Raw genomic sequence first — 14,335 nt, forward strand, 5'->3', positions numbered from 1 at the left:
GATTCTCCCCTTCCTTATATGCACTCTTTCGGATTGCCGGGCTTGGAGGTAGTGTACACTCTTATCCCGGCATCCATTCTGTTTTCTTCTAGTGCTGTACCCGACCCGGCTGCCGGCCTATGAGGCCGGCAGCCGGGCAGTTGTAGTCCTCTGGTTCTTTTGCTGCCGGCTGGCATCGGTCCTGTACCTCTGCTGGCCGGCTAATGTCAGCCCTTGTCTGCCGGTCGCCAAGAGTGTGGCCGGCAGCCGGGTACTACCTTGTGTAGTGGTCGGTCAGCAGTCATTGCCGACCGATATTGGCTGTGCCGGCCGGCAGTTACTGCCGGCCGGCACATGCATTTGAACCAGCGTTCTGCCGCCTTATAGCTGTTAAGTAGTATACTTTAAAGCTAGTTATGGTGTGTGCCGGCCGGCAACTGCCGGCCGGCACATAACCTCCTATACTGTACCAGTATTCTTCAGTATAACAGATACTGTAAGAAGAAAAATATAGTGTGGGTTTTGGTACAGCACTGTGCTCTGAAGGCGTATAGTCTTCGTTGTAGCCTGAACCCTAGGTAGGGGGAGAGTCGACGGCTGATTGGAATGTGCCAACAGGCGTCTGACAAGTCTATAGAGACGGAATATGCCCTCTTGGGCAGTAAGGTCCTTATGTGTTGCAGTGTTAGCATTTTGAATTTGCAATTCACTATGAACTTGTTGAGTGGCGACAAGTCCAGAATGACTCTGAGCTTTTCCGAGTCTTTCTTAGGAACACAAAACATCCTCCCTTGGAATTTGATGGACTTCACCTTTCGGATCACATTTTTCTCCAACAGTTCTTGAACGTACTCCTCCAGAACGGGGGTGGAGTGTTGGAAAAACCGAAGGCACGGGGGTGGAGTGGTGTACCAGCTCCAGCCCAGTCCATTCTTGAGTAGGCTGTGGGCCCAGGGATCGAAGGTCCATCGATCCCAAAATTTCAGAAGTCTCCCTCCTACCGGTATCATCTCACTTGGACTGCCGTCCTGAGGTCTTGCCTCCCTGACCACGACCACCCCTGAATCCCCTTCCCCTTGAGGGGCGCCTAGACGAGCCTCTGGTTGCTCCTCTAGGCTTTGCTCGAAAGGAAGAAGACTGCCCTTCGAACGTTGGGGTGAATGCCGTGGACTGTGTCGACACAGCCTGGGGTATCCACTGAAAAGTGGTCGGGGTTTGTGCCACCATCTGGGGCACTGGAGGCAATGGCAATTGCAGTTGCTGTTGCTGTCTAAAAGGCTTGGCTGGCCGAGACGGTAGCCTAGTCCTCATAGTCTTCCTCTTTGGTTGAGGACCCTCATCCGGGGAAGACTTTCTTTTGATAGCCAGGCCCCACTTCTGGAGAAGGTTTCTATTCTCCAAGGTGGGCTTATCAACAACTTCTTTGACCAAGTCGGTAGGGAAAAGGTCTTTTCCCCAAATGTTGGAGGAGATTAGTTTCCTTGGCTCGTGCCTCACCGTAGCCGAGGTGAACACGAACTCCCTACAAGCTCTCCTTGCCTTGACGAAGCCATAAAGGTCCTTCGTCACTGTGGCCAGATGAGTCTTGGCCACCACCATGAACATTTCATGGACCTTGGGGTCACTTGCCATTGTCTCAAGAGTAGTCTGAAGAGACATTGAGGCAGCCAGTCTTTCTTTTGTCTTGAACTCTCTGCGCAAAAGAAAGTCAGACAGCTTAGGGAGGTCCTCGCCGAACTGACGTCCGGCAATATCAGCCTCCAACTTTCCAACTGAGAACGTAAGATGGACGTCCTTCCAGTCTTTGTGGTCCATAGGCAGGGCCAGCGACAAGGGTTTACACTCCTCCAGGGAGGGGCAAGGCTTGCCGGCCTCGATTGCTTTTAGTACAGCCGCAAACCCTTTCTGTAAAAAGGGGAAGGCTCTAGCAGGCGAGGACACAAAGGAAGGGAGCTTCTTGCTCAATGCAGCTACCTTTGAGTTAGAGAAGCCCCTCTCTTTCATCGAGGATGAAAGTAGAGCTTGAGCCTTAGCATGGTCCATCACTATGACCTCCTTCAGCTCTGTCTCCTCCTTTGAAGCTGGTTCCTTCCTCAGCCGGACATAACAGTCCGGATATGATGCCTTGCTGGGCCGAAATTCCACCTCCTCAAGGGGAACTGAGCCCAGCTTATCCGAGATGACGATCTTTCCAGTCGTCATCGGCATGTGCTCAGCATACCTCCATGGGTTAGCATCTGAGCACAAGGGAAGGTCTTTCACATTGAGCTTTTTCTGGGGCCCATGTGATTCTGCAAGGCACTGCATCCGCAGTTCCATTGCAGCCGCCTTCTCCTGATTCTCCTTCTGCATTTGTTGGATCATTCCAACAATAGAAGAGAGGGCCTGTCCCAGCTCTACTGGGAGACCGGCCAATGTTGAGGGAATAGGCTCCGGAATCTGAACCGGAGTAGCCGACACCTCGTCGACCTCTTCCTCTACAACGTCTGGGGCTTGAACTTCATCCTGGGCTTCTGCCAGGAGGTCTTCCTCCAGACGCTCGTCCACGTCAGACATCCTGTCATCTAACTGGATGTCTTGCATCGCGACCGCGACTTCAGCATCCACCTGGATCTGAACTTGGGGGATCTCCTCTTGAGGCTGGGGAATCACTGCATCAGCTGATGCCTTAGGGAAAAGATACGCCCTCATCTTCTCACTTGGAAGATAAGGTCCAGAATTGTTCTTTTGGAAGCCCCTTACCCAGGTACGAAGCTTCTCCCTTGCTATATCCCTTGATTCCGCCGTCCTAGGGGAATCAAAGGCCTCAGTAATCAGGTTAGTGCACACAGTACATACCTGAGGGTCCCAATACCGGAGATCATCCTTGGAGACAGCGCATGCTGCGTGTCTCCTACAAAACTCATGTCCGCAGAGGTTCTTGCTGCGGACGTTGCAGAAAACACTTCCGCACTTCGGAGGGTCCTCCTGTAAGAGAAGAAATTTCCATGAGTATCAAGTGAACTATGTATCACTGGATATGCATAGTATAGCATAACAATTCAGAAAGGAAAGACACACACTTGTGTTTCCCTCACAACCCATTGTTGCAGCCTTCCAGACAATAAAATCGAATGGTTAATCTCTTCTAGAGTAACCAATGCAAAGTTTCCAGAGGAAACAGGTGGAGCTCACACCTAAGCAATGATTTTAAAATCCTGGATAATAGACAGGAAAGAACTCACTTTCCTATCTGTAGGGCAACAGCAAAGGGCTGTGCAAGAAAACACAAAAGTGTTAGAACACACAGTGCTGTACCAAAACCCACACTATATTTTTCTTCTTACAGTATCTGTTATACTGAAGAATACTGGTACAGTATAGGAGGTTATGTGCCGGCCGGCAGTTGCCGGCCGGCACACACCATAACTAGCTTTAAAGTATACTACTTAACAGCTATAAGGCGGCAGAACGCTGGTTCAAATGCATGTGCCGGCCGGCAGTAACTGCCGGCCGGCACAGCCAATATCGGTCGGCAATGACTGCTGACCGACCACTACACAAGGTAGTACCCGGCTGCCGGCCACACTCTTGGCGACCGGCAGACAAGGGCTGACATTAGCCGGCCAGCAGAGGTACAGGACCGATGCCAGCCGGCAGCAAAAGAACCAGAGGACTACAACTGCCCGGCTGCCGGCCTCATAGGCCGGCAGCCGGGTCGGGTACAGCACTAGAAGAAAACAGAATGGATGCCGGGATAAGAGTGTACACTACCTCCAAGCCCGGCAATCCGAAAGAGTGCATATAAGGAAGGGGAGAATCTAATTCAGGCTTCCTGACCAATGCCGTCTGACTCTGCAGGCAGACATGGATGAGGGACCAAGGGAGGTCCGGGCAGCACTCAAAACAGAAGACCCTTGCCGGCCAGCAGCTCTGCCGGCCGGCAAGGGACTGAGTCAATTCCACATCCTAACCTATACTAGGTCCAGATGTAGAATGACGTACAGTACTGTAATGGCTAGGCCATTACAGAGATAGAGGGGGAAGGGACAAAAGAGGGTCCTACCAACCTTGCTTTAGTGACGGATCACCTGCAGCCAAGAAACTCATCTTAGCCTAAGGGAGATCCAAGGGGGGAGGCCAGCAATACTTGCCAGCTCCCAGAGCACCAAAGCAAGGAAGGTGTTGCTACTCCCAGGGAAAGAAACTTATCCTCCCCCGAGAACAGCAACAAGGACTAGTCTGGTAGATCACAAATGAAGGAATCATCTCGTACAGAAACCTTCGGTAGTGACCTAAGGAGGCTAAGCCTCCTATGTCTGTGTCAGGTCAGCGAGGGAGACTACCCCAAGCCAGACAAACACAGACTCAGACTAAAAAAACTCTGTTGTTCTGTCCCTCTTTGAACCAGACTTACTGGAACAGGAAGGTACAGTAACACCCCAGTATAGTTTTATCGAAAATTAATTCAGATAAACCACTTAGGGATAAGCCCAAGGCTTAAACAGAGGGAAAGGGATTGCATACCTTCTCCGAAGAAAAGAAAGCAACCGGGGAGTATGAGAAAGTATACTAAGGCTCCATAAGCAACTTAGCCTAGGCACCAAGAGAATCGATTACCTAAATCACCGAAACTCACTCGTATACTATCTTGGAAATATTCCACATAATCTTAAATGTATAAAACATAGCCTAAAGCTTCAATAAAATTTTAATACACTCGGAAAAACCAAAATCATGCATGAAGTACTAGGACCAAACGACTAGGCTACATGGCCTAGCGTAGGCCAGAATTGGCGAATACTTCGCCAAAATAATACTAAAGCACGAAAGAAAATCCTATGTAACGCTAAATAGCTAAAATTTATTAAAGCAAAACAACCGGGAATGTCGCTCTGACTAACTAAACTTATACCTAGCGAGCGACAGCGTCCATGACGCCTCCGGTAGGCTACGGCTCTTGTAACAAAGATTAAACCTTATTAATCACTAAAAAATTACCAAGAGCCTACATTTATACATAAAAGACATGGTACTCAACTTATCAGAGGCCGACGAAGCTGGAGAAGCCATGAAAAGTAGAATAAATCCAAGATTTGCGAGAAACACAGGAAAAAACACCGAGTTGTTAAGCTACGCAAAAAGGAATACAGATGGCGCCAGGCACGCTTACGAAACGGGAGATAGGGAGCCTTGGGAGCGGCTCCCCCTTTTTCTTTCCCGAATTCGTTTCTTGCCAATTGCCCCCTGCGATACGAAATCTCTGTTCGGGGTGCAGATTGCCATGTGGTGTGTCAAGAATACGTCCTCTGATATGTCGCGATATCCCTTTCACGAGGGATATTCGCTCCAGGAGTTAGAATTCTGGTACCTTAAGGTAAATTCTCTGGGAATATCGCCGTAGTTGTAATATACCCTAGGAAGCTACCCTATAGGAACTTCCATCAGGACGACATGGCTTGAGCCCAAAAAAAAAAAAATATATATATATATATATATATATATATATATATATATATATATATATATATATATATGTATGTATATATGGGTAAAAATCACAAGAAAACGTGATGCTCAGATGCAGAAGAACCACAGCGAAAATGAAAATACGAAATATAAGATTAAGTCCTGACTAGTTTCGTGATACTTCTTCAGAGGAATCAAGAAGTATCACGAAACTAGTCAGGACTTAATCTTATATTTCGTATTTCCATTTTCGCTGTGGTTCTTCTACACACACACACACACACACACACACACACACACATATATATATATATATATATATATATATATATATATATAAATATATATATATATATATATATATATATATATATATATATATATATATATATATATGTATATGTGTATATATATACACACATATATATATATATATATATATATATATATATATATATATATATATATGTATATATACATACATACACATATATATATATATATAATATATATATATATATATATATATATATATATATATAATGATAACGTTAAAGAAAACAATAGAGAGAGAATAAACCTATGTACACCACATTACATAACTTTTCTCCACTAACGAAGATTGAAAATGTAACCCCTAAAATGCCAAATCACATTGTCGTGTTGGGTAGTATAGGACAAAAGATTTCCAAACTGACAGAGTGAGCGCTATGGCTTTACAAATAGCGAGGGGAAAATTATCTTCAAACATTAAACAATACAAAATAAACTTTAAAGTTTCTATCGTGCACATAAAAGGATCTTTATTAGAGACTAAAGGATTAATCAATTGGGGGTTAGAACTATATTGAGTATGGATATTACGCAATACCTATAAGAAATGGAAAATGATACGGAATTGTGCGATTAAACCTGTAGCAAAACCACAGCACAACGGCTCAATTTCATTAAATCAAAGCCTCTTCTATTACGGGAGACTAGTAAAGAGGGAGACAGTTTCAATAAATCGTTCGAAGTTATCGATTTTGAACGCCCACAAAATTAAAGTGTTAAATAATGAATTATAAATGTATTGTAATGATTATGTAATATTTACTACCAGAGATTAATTAATATAAACTGGAATTAGTGACTAAGCATTGCAATTAGAATTTAAATCGTATTTCACGTAATGATTTTTGTGCCGTTGAATATAGAACGCTTTTGATGACACTGGACGTTTGCAATGAGGTTTCATTACCGAACTCGCTTGCATTTTCGGAAATATGGAACCATTTATACATTAATTTACTGATATGAGCTCACTTGGGTGTTGCGTGCGTCCTTCACTGTTATTTTCTTCGCTATCAAATAATATTCTCGTTTCACATACTCGGAACTATATTTATTTCAATTACTTCGAAACAGCTTCCTCCCTAATGTAATACACTTCTTTGAAAAGTTAAAATTTCTTTTTCCCGTTTTAAAGTTTCTTACAGAAAATTGTACTACTTTGTGATCGATAAATCACTTAATAGGAGTTTTAAAACATAAATGCTTCTAGTAGGCTACATAAAACGCAGTAATTCTTTTGTTTCCATGAAAAAAATATTTACTTAATAACGAACTCGAAAAAGGTGGTTATTGCAATACAAAACAGACTCTACTGTACGCATTTCCTTCCGAGTGACAGAGAGCTTTGGAACTCCTCCTTATTCTTGAATTTTAATTTATGAAATTTAGATTCTATAAACGGGCTATGGGGGTATATAAGGCCATTTAGTGCTCTCCATTTGGTATTCTTCGGGAATGGTCTACATTAGGAAATGGGGCTATCAGTGTTACATGCCTATGCGTTTACATCACCTAAAATTATTGAATTTTATATGCATAATTGATATTGATGTGTCCAACGATCCCATGGGTCTTTGAAAATATACATTTTCACCGACTGAGTTTCATTACTTATTTTTCACAGTGTTTCATATGCATAACATTTTCCTTCACTACTAAATGGGACTTGTGTGGCTGGATACCTAATGGTATAAAGCTACCAAAAGAATAAACTATTGCATATTATATAGGAGTTAAAATTAAAATAAAATAAGAACATTTATAAAAACAACGAACTAAGAGGGGGTAAAGATTCACTAACATCGAACACTAACCAAATCAAGTAAAATTTACTGAAAACTCACTATTTCTAACAGAGGAAAATAAAGATTACCAAGCTTTCATTAACAAGTAAATGAAAAAAAAAGGTAAATGTGAAACTAGGCATCAATTACTTATTATTATGAAGTTATCACGGTAACAACAAAATATGAAGAAAACGATAGAAATAAAAAAAATAATGACATAAAGCTCATATATACATTGGTTTGCTAAATAAAAAAGGAATATAAATACTTTCCATAAAAGGGATTTCTGACAATATGGAATCATGTGATAATAAAAAATACAAATTATTTTCGAAAGGAATTAACAGCTTTATCTGAAACTAAGTCTATTGAAGGCATCTCTTGAATTCATCATATGACATCTCGCGATGCCTTGATTTGAAAGACGGCTAATCTCAAACATGAATTTATCATCGGGAGACTATCGCCATTACGCATAGGAGATGATATATGACGAATAAAGATTGTTTTTTTTTTTTTTTTTTTTTTTTTTTTTTTTTTTTTTTTTTTTTAATGCTGCCTCCAAACAAATCCCGTTACAGACCTACTCCTTGCACCAGTTTTCCATGAACTCCAATTTAAAATGAGTAATAAACGGAAAAAGTTTGCTACATACAATTCACTAAATTTTTCGTGTGTTCTTTGAAGAGAAATAGTGAAGAAATTAAAAAAAAAAAACTTCTGATATATCCTACATAAAACCCTACAATTCAAATATAACAGAGCTTTAAAAGCAAAACGCATCATAAAATATACATTCAATGACCATTTTACAAAATCGCCCTTTAAAGATTCATCTTTCGTAACCCTTTCCGTCCTAGCATTTATACAAATTTTAGTTTGAACACACTTGAAAATATAAAAAAGCAGTTTCCAATATTCCAATAAAATAAACTATCAACTTTTCCCACGACTATTTTCCGATCTAAAACTGAATACTTCTCTTTCCGTTATTATAAAGGTTGCCGATATCTAATATTGGAAAGTTCTGTATCCATACGCGTAGGGTTTTAACAAAATACGTGTTGGAAGAATTTAATTTCTATATTTTTCATAGTTCGTATAAGATCTAATATAATTTAGACATGGCGGCTGTATCCACTATTTTCTTTAATGTTTAGATATATCAAGTTGTATTTACAGAACTTTCTCAAATCTATGTATTATTTTAAAAGCTTTAAACTTTAAAAAAGGTTTCGTAAAACTGGAGTTAGTTACTAAAATGTTTGTGCAGCAGCAAGATGACCAATAAGCAAAATGCATCATTAAATCTACAACTTGCTTACGGCATCATTGTGAATCGAGTTATATTTCATTATGGTCTACACAAATTAATTAAACCATATAATCTAATAGAAAATATATACTGTGCAATAACTGAAATTCCTACAAGATCACCGGTACGCAATGCAATAGATCATGAAATAAATATTGAACATCATTTAACAAAATAAAAAAAAAAATAAAAAAAAAAAAAAAAAAAAAAAATCAATGAGAGCAACTGTTGTCAGCAATAAACCAAAAATACAGTATACATTATGAATTCATTCAAGTTCATTCAATATTGCTAAATTTCTATATTAAATTCGATGAAAAATGTTGAAGTTTCTATAAATCTATATTTGGACGATATTATCACCTCCCGCAAAAGGGGTCTAAAATGAACCTAGAGTATAACAGTATATATGGCTGAAGAATTTTGACTTTCAGCAAAAGAAGAGAGAGAGAGAGAGAGAGAGAGAGAGAGAGAGAGAGAGAGAGAGAGAGAGAGAGAGAGAGAGAGAGAGACATAAAAGATATAACGACTGGATAAATACACGAATACATTTCACCCGAGTAGAAAACTATAAAAGTTACTAAAACATGAATATTGAGATAGGGAAGATTTAAGGACGGAAAAATTAACTTTGGACGCTATTAGAAAGATATACAACCTGCATTTAAAACCGAAGATCGTGAATATTGAAAGGAGGGAAGTGGGCACACTTGATAAAGGTAACAACAAAAGAGAAAGTCGATGGAAATGATTATGGAAAATGAAAGGGGTGGCAACCAAAGAATGAAAGAAATATAAAAAATCAAAACAAATTACCAAGATTTGAAAGCTTTGGGATGTGAAATATTTGTTCTCTATAATCTGAAAGCTGAAGACAAGACACTTTGGTTGGGAATAAGACCATTTGTTATTACTTTACTTCCTTTCTGCACTAGGCTGCTTCACTTTTGCAGCCATTGGACTTGTAATATGAAGCTTTTTCTCCAAGGATTGTAGCTTGACTAGTAATATCATATATATATATATATATATATATATATATATATATATATATATATATATATATATATATATATATTCATATATACATATGTGTGTGTGTTTGTGTGTGTTGCGCGCGCGCGTGGCCACCGAGATTAGGCGCGTGTGGGTGGGTGTGTACAAGTTTGTGCTTATTCACTAATAAATTGTACCATATAATAGCATACCAAGAAACTAAGACAAAACTATAGTGTGTGAAGGATGAAGCGGTGCTAAGCAACACCTACTGTATGCCTCATCGATATACAATGCATTACTCAATTCTATGAAGCATCCACATTTCTGCTTCCCTGGCACCACTACCTTTCCGGTCTTCAAATTGATCCACCTAACACTTTCTTACAGTCATAACTCATCCTCTACACGACAACCTCCTCCCAAAACCTGGGGATCTTTTATGTATTTCATCTTGGAATCAACAATGATATTCTCAAACACTATATTTTATGTTAACAACAACGTTGACATATGTAATCACACTCTTGTACTTTTATTATCTTTTCAACAATGCTAAAATTTGTAACCACACAATTGTAGTTTTGCATTAGTTCTGACACAAAATAATTCAAATATACCACCTAAACAATGAATTCCTTAACTGCATTCAAAATCTAAACTTCAGGCCAATAAATGAGAGAAGTTCAACAACAGGGTCTTACTGCCTTTGACTCTTGTACAGATACATTGTATACACATGCATATGTACACAAATAAATGCTATAATATATGTATGTATATATATATATATATATATATATATATATATATGATGAAAAGTTATTACCATTATAATAATTCTTACTAGCCAAGCTACAAACCTAACTGAAAAGCAAGATACTACAAGCCCAAGGTTTCCAACAGCAACAGGGAAAATAGCCTAGTGCGAAAAGAAAAGAGAAACAAATAACTACTAAACTATATATGATGAATAAATGTCATGAGATACGAGCGAAGGTTAATCAATTTATTGTAAACAACTTGAATCAGTTTTTACTCTCTCTTTCAGATTGAAAAAAATATGGAAAATTTCTCCATAAAATATTAGACAACATATGTCTTGAAGTCTGGCTACAGATGTTATCATATATTGAAGAAAATGTAAAATTCATCATTTATGTTTCGTTTTCTTATTTTTTTCTCACACAATTTCATCCTTTAATATTTCTCCATTCTCTTATCACAATTTATTTACCAGTTTCCTTTCCTCTCTCAACTTTCTGTGATAAAGAAGAAATTTCTCTAATGAGACAAATACGTCACAAATGGTGAGATGAAATCTGATATTGCAGTAAAAGCGAGAACGTTTTATAGTGGATTATTTTTCTACCGAATTCTTGTAATGATTCAATCATGAAGATGATTACCTTGATTGGTATACAATCCACTCGTTAGAAGTCGCTGTTACAAATGCATGGGCAGAAACCGAATGTAAAATCACACAGAGTGAATAAGGTAGTAGGTTGGTCAGGAAACCAGCCACCCATTGAGATACTACCCCTAGAGCGTTCTGGGTCCTTTGACTGGCCTGACAGTATTACATTTTATCCCTCTCTCTCGTTACGGCTCATATTGTCTTTGCCTACACATAACCCGAATCTTATGGCCTATTTTTACCACATTCTCCTCTGCCCTTATACACCTGCCAACACTAAGATTACTACACAATTCTTCTTCGCTCAAGGGGTAGGCTACTGCCATGTACATGTAATTGTTCAGTGGCTACTTTCCTCTTTGTGTGGGTAGAAGAGACTCTTTAGCTATGGTCAGCAGCTCCTCTAGAAGGACACTCCAAAATCAAACCATTGTTCTCTAATCTTGGGTAGTGCCATAGTCTCTATACCATGGCTTCCTACTGTTTTTTATTAGAGTTCTCTTGTTTGGGGGTATACTTGAGCATGCTGTTCTATCTTATTTCTCTTCCCCCTTTTTTTTGGGGGGGAGGGAGTTTTTATAGTTTATATGTGAAGGATCTAATTTAATGTTGTTACTGATCTCAACATATTTTATCTTGATTGTTTATCATGCTCTAGCAGTTTACTTATTTCCTTATTTCCATTCCTCACTGGGCTATTTTTCCCTGTTGGAGCCCTTGGGCTTATAAAATCTTGCTTTTCCAACTAGGGTTATAGACCAGCTTGTAATAATACTAATAATAATAATAATAATAATAATAATAATAATAATAATAATAATCTACGTGATATACAATTCTAAAATGCAAACAAATACATCACTGTATGTATGTATGTATGTATGTATGTATGTATATCATCATCATTACCAGCCGTGAAAGGATACATTAGATTTGGAATATAAGGGCAGATGGACACTAAAGTAAGTGCATTTGAAGAGAGCAGGAGTTTGTGGCTTGTGGCTTATGGCTTCAGTTCATCCGAGCATGGGATCTCTAATCTTTCAAGGCATCCGAATTTCTTTTGACCAAATGCCCATATCCATTTATCCTATTTCAGAAAGAAAGGATAAATAAAGGAAAAGTGAGGAAGCACTCAACGCTTACCTCCTACCTCATCCTCCCAATAAGACAAAAATCCTATGAAAAATGGAAATACGGATGTATACAGAATTACAGAGTATGGAAAAAAGTACAATCATGGTGCTCCATTTGATCTATGAACGATTTAACCAGTCATGTAAATAAAGATCTATAATAAATGTCATAGAACGCTACCACGCTTTCTTATTTGGAATAGCCGCATGCGGTCAAAAATATATTTTGGAAATCCAAGAGACAAAGAAAAGAAGTTTAAATTATACATAAAATTCAAAGCTGCCAAATGAAAAGAATAAAATGCTGCCAATTTTTTTTTTTTTTTTAGATTCTTTCTTCATGTTGCTTTCAATGTATTAGCACAAATATTATAAATGTAGTATAATACCGATGAAAATATCTACCAAAAGAAACTAACATAGCACACACAGAAAATGAATCATGTTAGAATATCAGAATGAAAACAAATATAAAAACCACCAATTATGAAAAACATGAGATAAACAAAAAAATACTAATCAGGTGTGGAAGAGAGAATTGAATATTGTTTCATTGTCATACCATGAAGCTGACAAAGCTACGAATTCAGGAGAGGCTATGGTATAACAATTGCTCATAGAATTATTAATGAAATATCTACTGGGGCAAAGAAGAAGAAGAAGAAGCATATACACATCAATTAGAGAGAGAGCCGAAAATGAAGTGAGTGTGTGTGTGTGTTTTATCAATAATTAACATGAAATACATAGGAAAGTGTAACAATATTTTATTTTCAATTACTGGAAGTTGGTATAAAAAGTCCCGTTTCAATTAAATAATTCATTTAACCTTCTGCGTTAAGAATATATAATGATTCTGCAAGAATATAAGTGGGAACTGGTTGAACACCAGCACATGACATTAGTTATCCATAACATACATAAGGCAAGAAAGGTTCATCCAAACATTTACTTAACATCATTAAAAATGAGTTCAAAACCTAGAAAACATACAGATGCTTCGTTCCCACCGAGTTTTTCAATGATGCCGCCGAGTTGAAATGATCAAAGGGAACTCAAGAAGCGCATTTGCACGGCTTAAAATCTTATAATTCCAATCCCCCCTACTCATATCTCTCCACTTCTATATCTATTTTTCTCTTCTATTTCTAACATCCATAAATCACTGGCAGTAACACTTCATTAGAATCAAATCCACTCACATCTTTATCCTTGAAACCAAATAGCATAAACTTCGTTTCTATGTTACTAGGCAATATTTCAGAAATATTTTGTTCAATAATGAACAAGATGTTGAAGAAAGTTAATTCCTTAGTTCTATCGAGAGAGAGAGAGAGAGAGAGAGAGAGAGAGAGAGAGAGAGAGAGAGAGAGAGAGATCGGATGAATATTATTACCCTTGAGGGATGGACCACAACTTGTCAAGAGCATGACCTGTATATACAGTATATATATATATATATATATATATATATATATATATATATATATATATATATATATATATATATATATCCACCTCCTTCTCCGATAAAGTGAAAACACACAAGTACAGTATCCAGAAAATATTCACTAAGTAGAGCAAGTCAACATAAGAGCAACACATCGCATAGAACAAAGAGGCACATTTCGTCTTCTCATGGAATCAAATCAAAACCAGACAATCTCGTTAGAGAGCTGAGTAATAAAACTGCACTGAGAGAGAGAGAGAGAGAGAGAGAGAGAGAGAGAGAGAGAGAGAGAGAGAGAGAGAGAGAGAGAGAGAGAGAGAGAGATTAAATATGCAAATATTATACATAAGTTTGTATGGAAGTTTCCTGCATGCGTTGCGTTGCGAATAATACGACAGATATCCAGGCGAACATTTGATTTTAACGTATAACTTCATGCATATTTTCTTTTCTTTTCACGTACAGCAGAAGATT

Source organism: Palaemon carinicauda, chromosome 3 (assembly GCF_036898095.1).
Source record: "Palaemon carinicauda isolate YSFRI2023 chromosome 3, ASM3689809v2, whole genome shotgun sequence".
Classification (NCBI taxonomy): domain Eukaryota; kingdom Metazoa; phylum Arthropoda; class Malacostraca; order Decapoda; family Palaemonidae; genus Palaemon; species Palaemon carinicauda.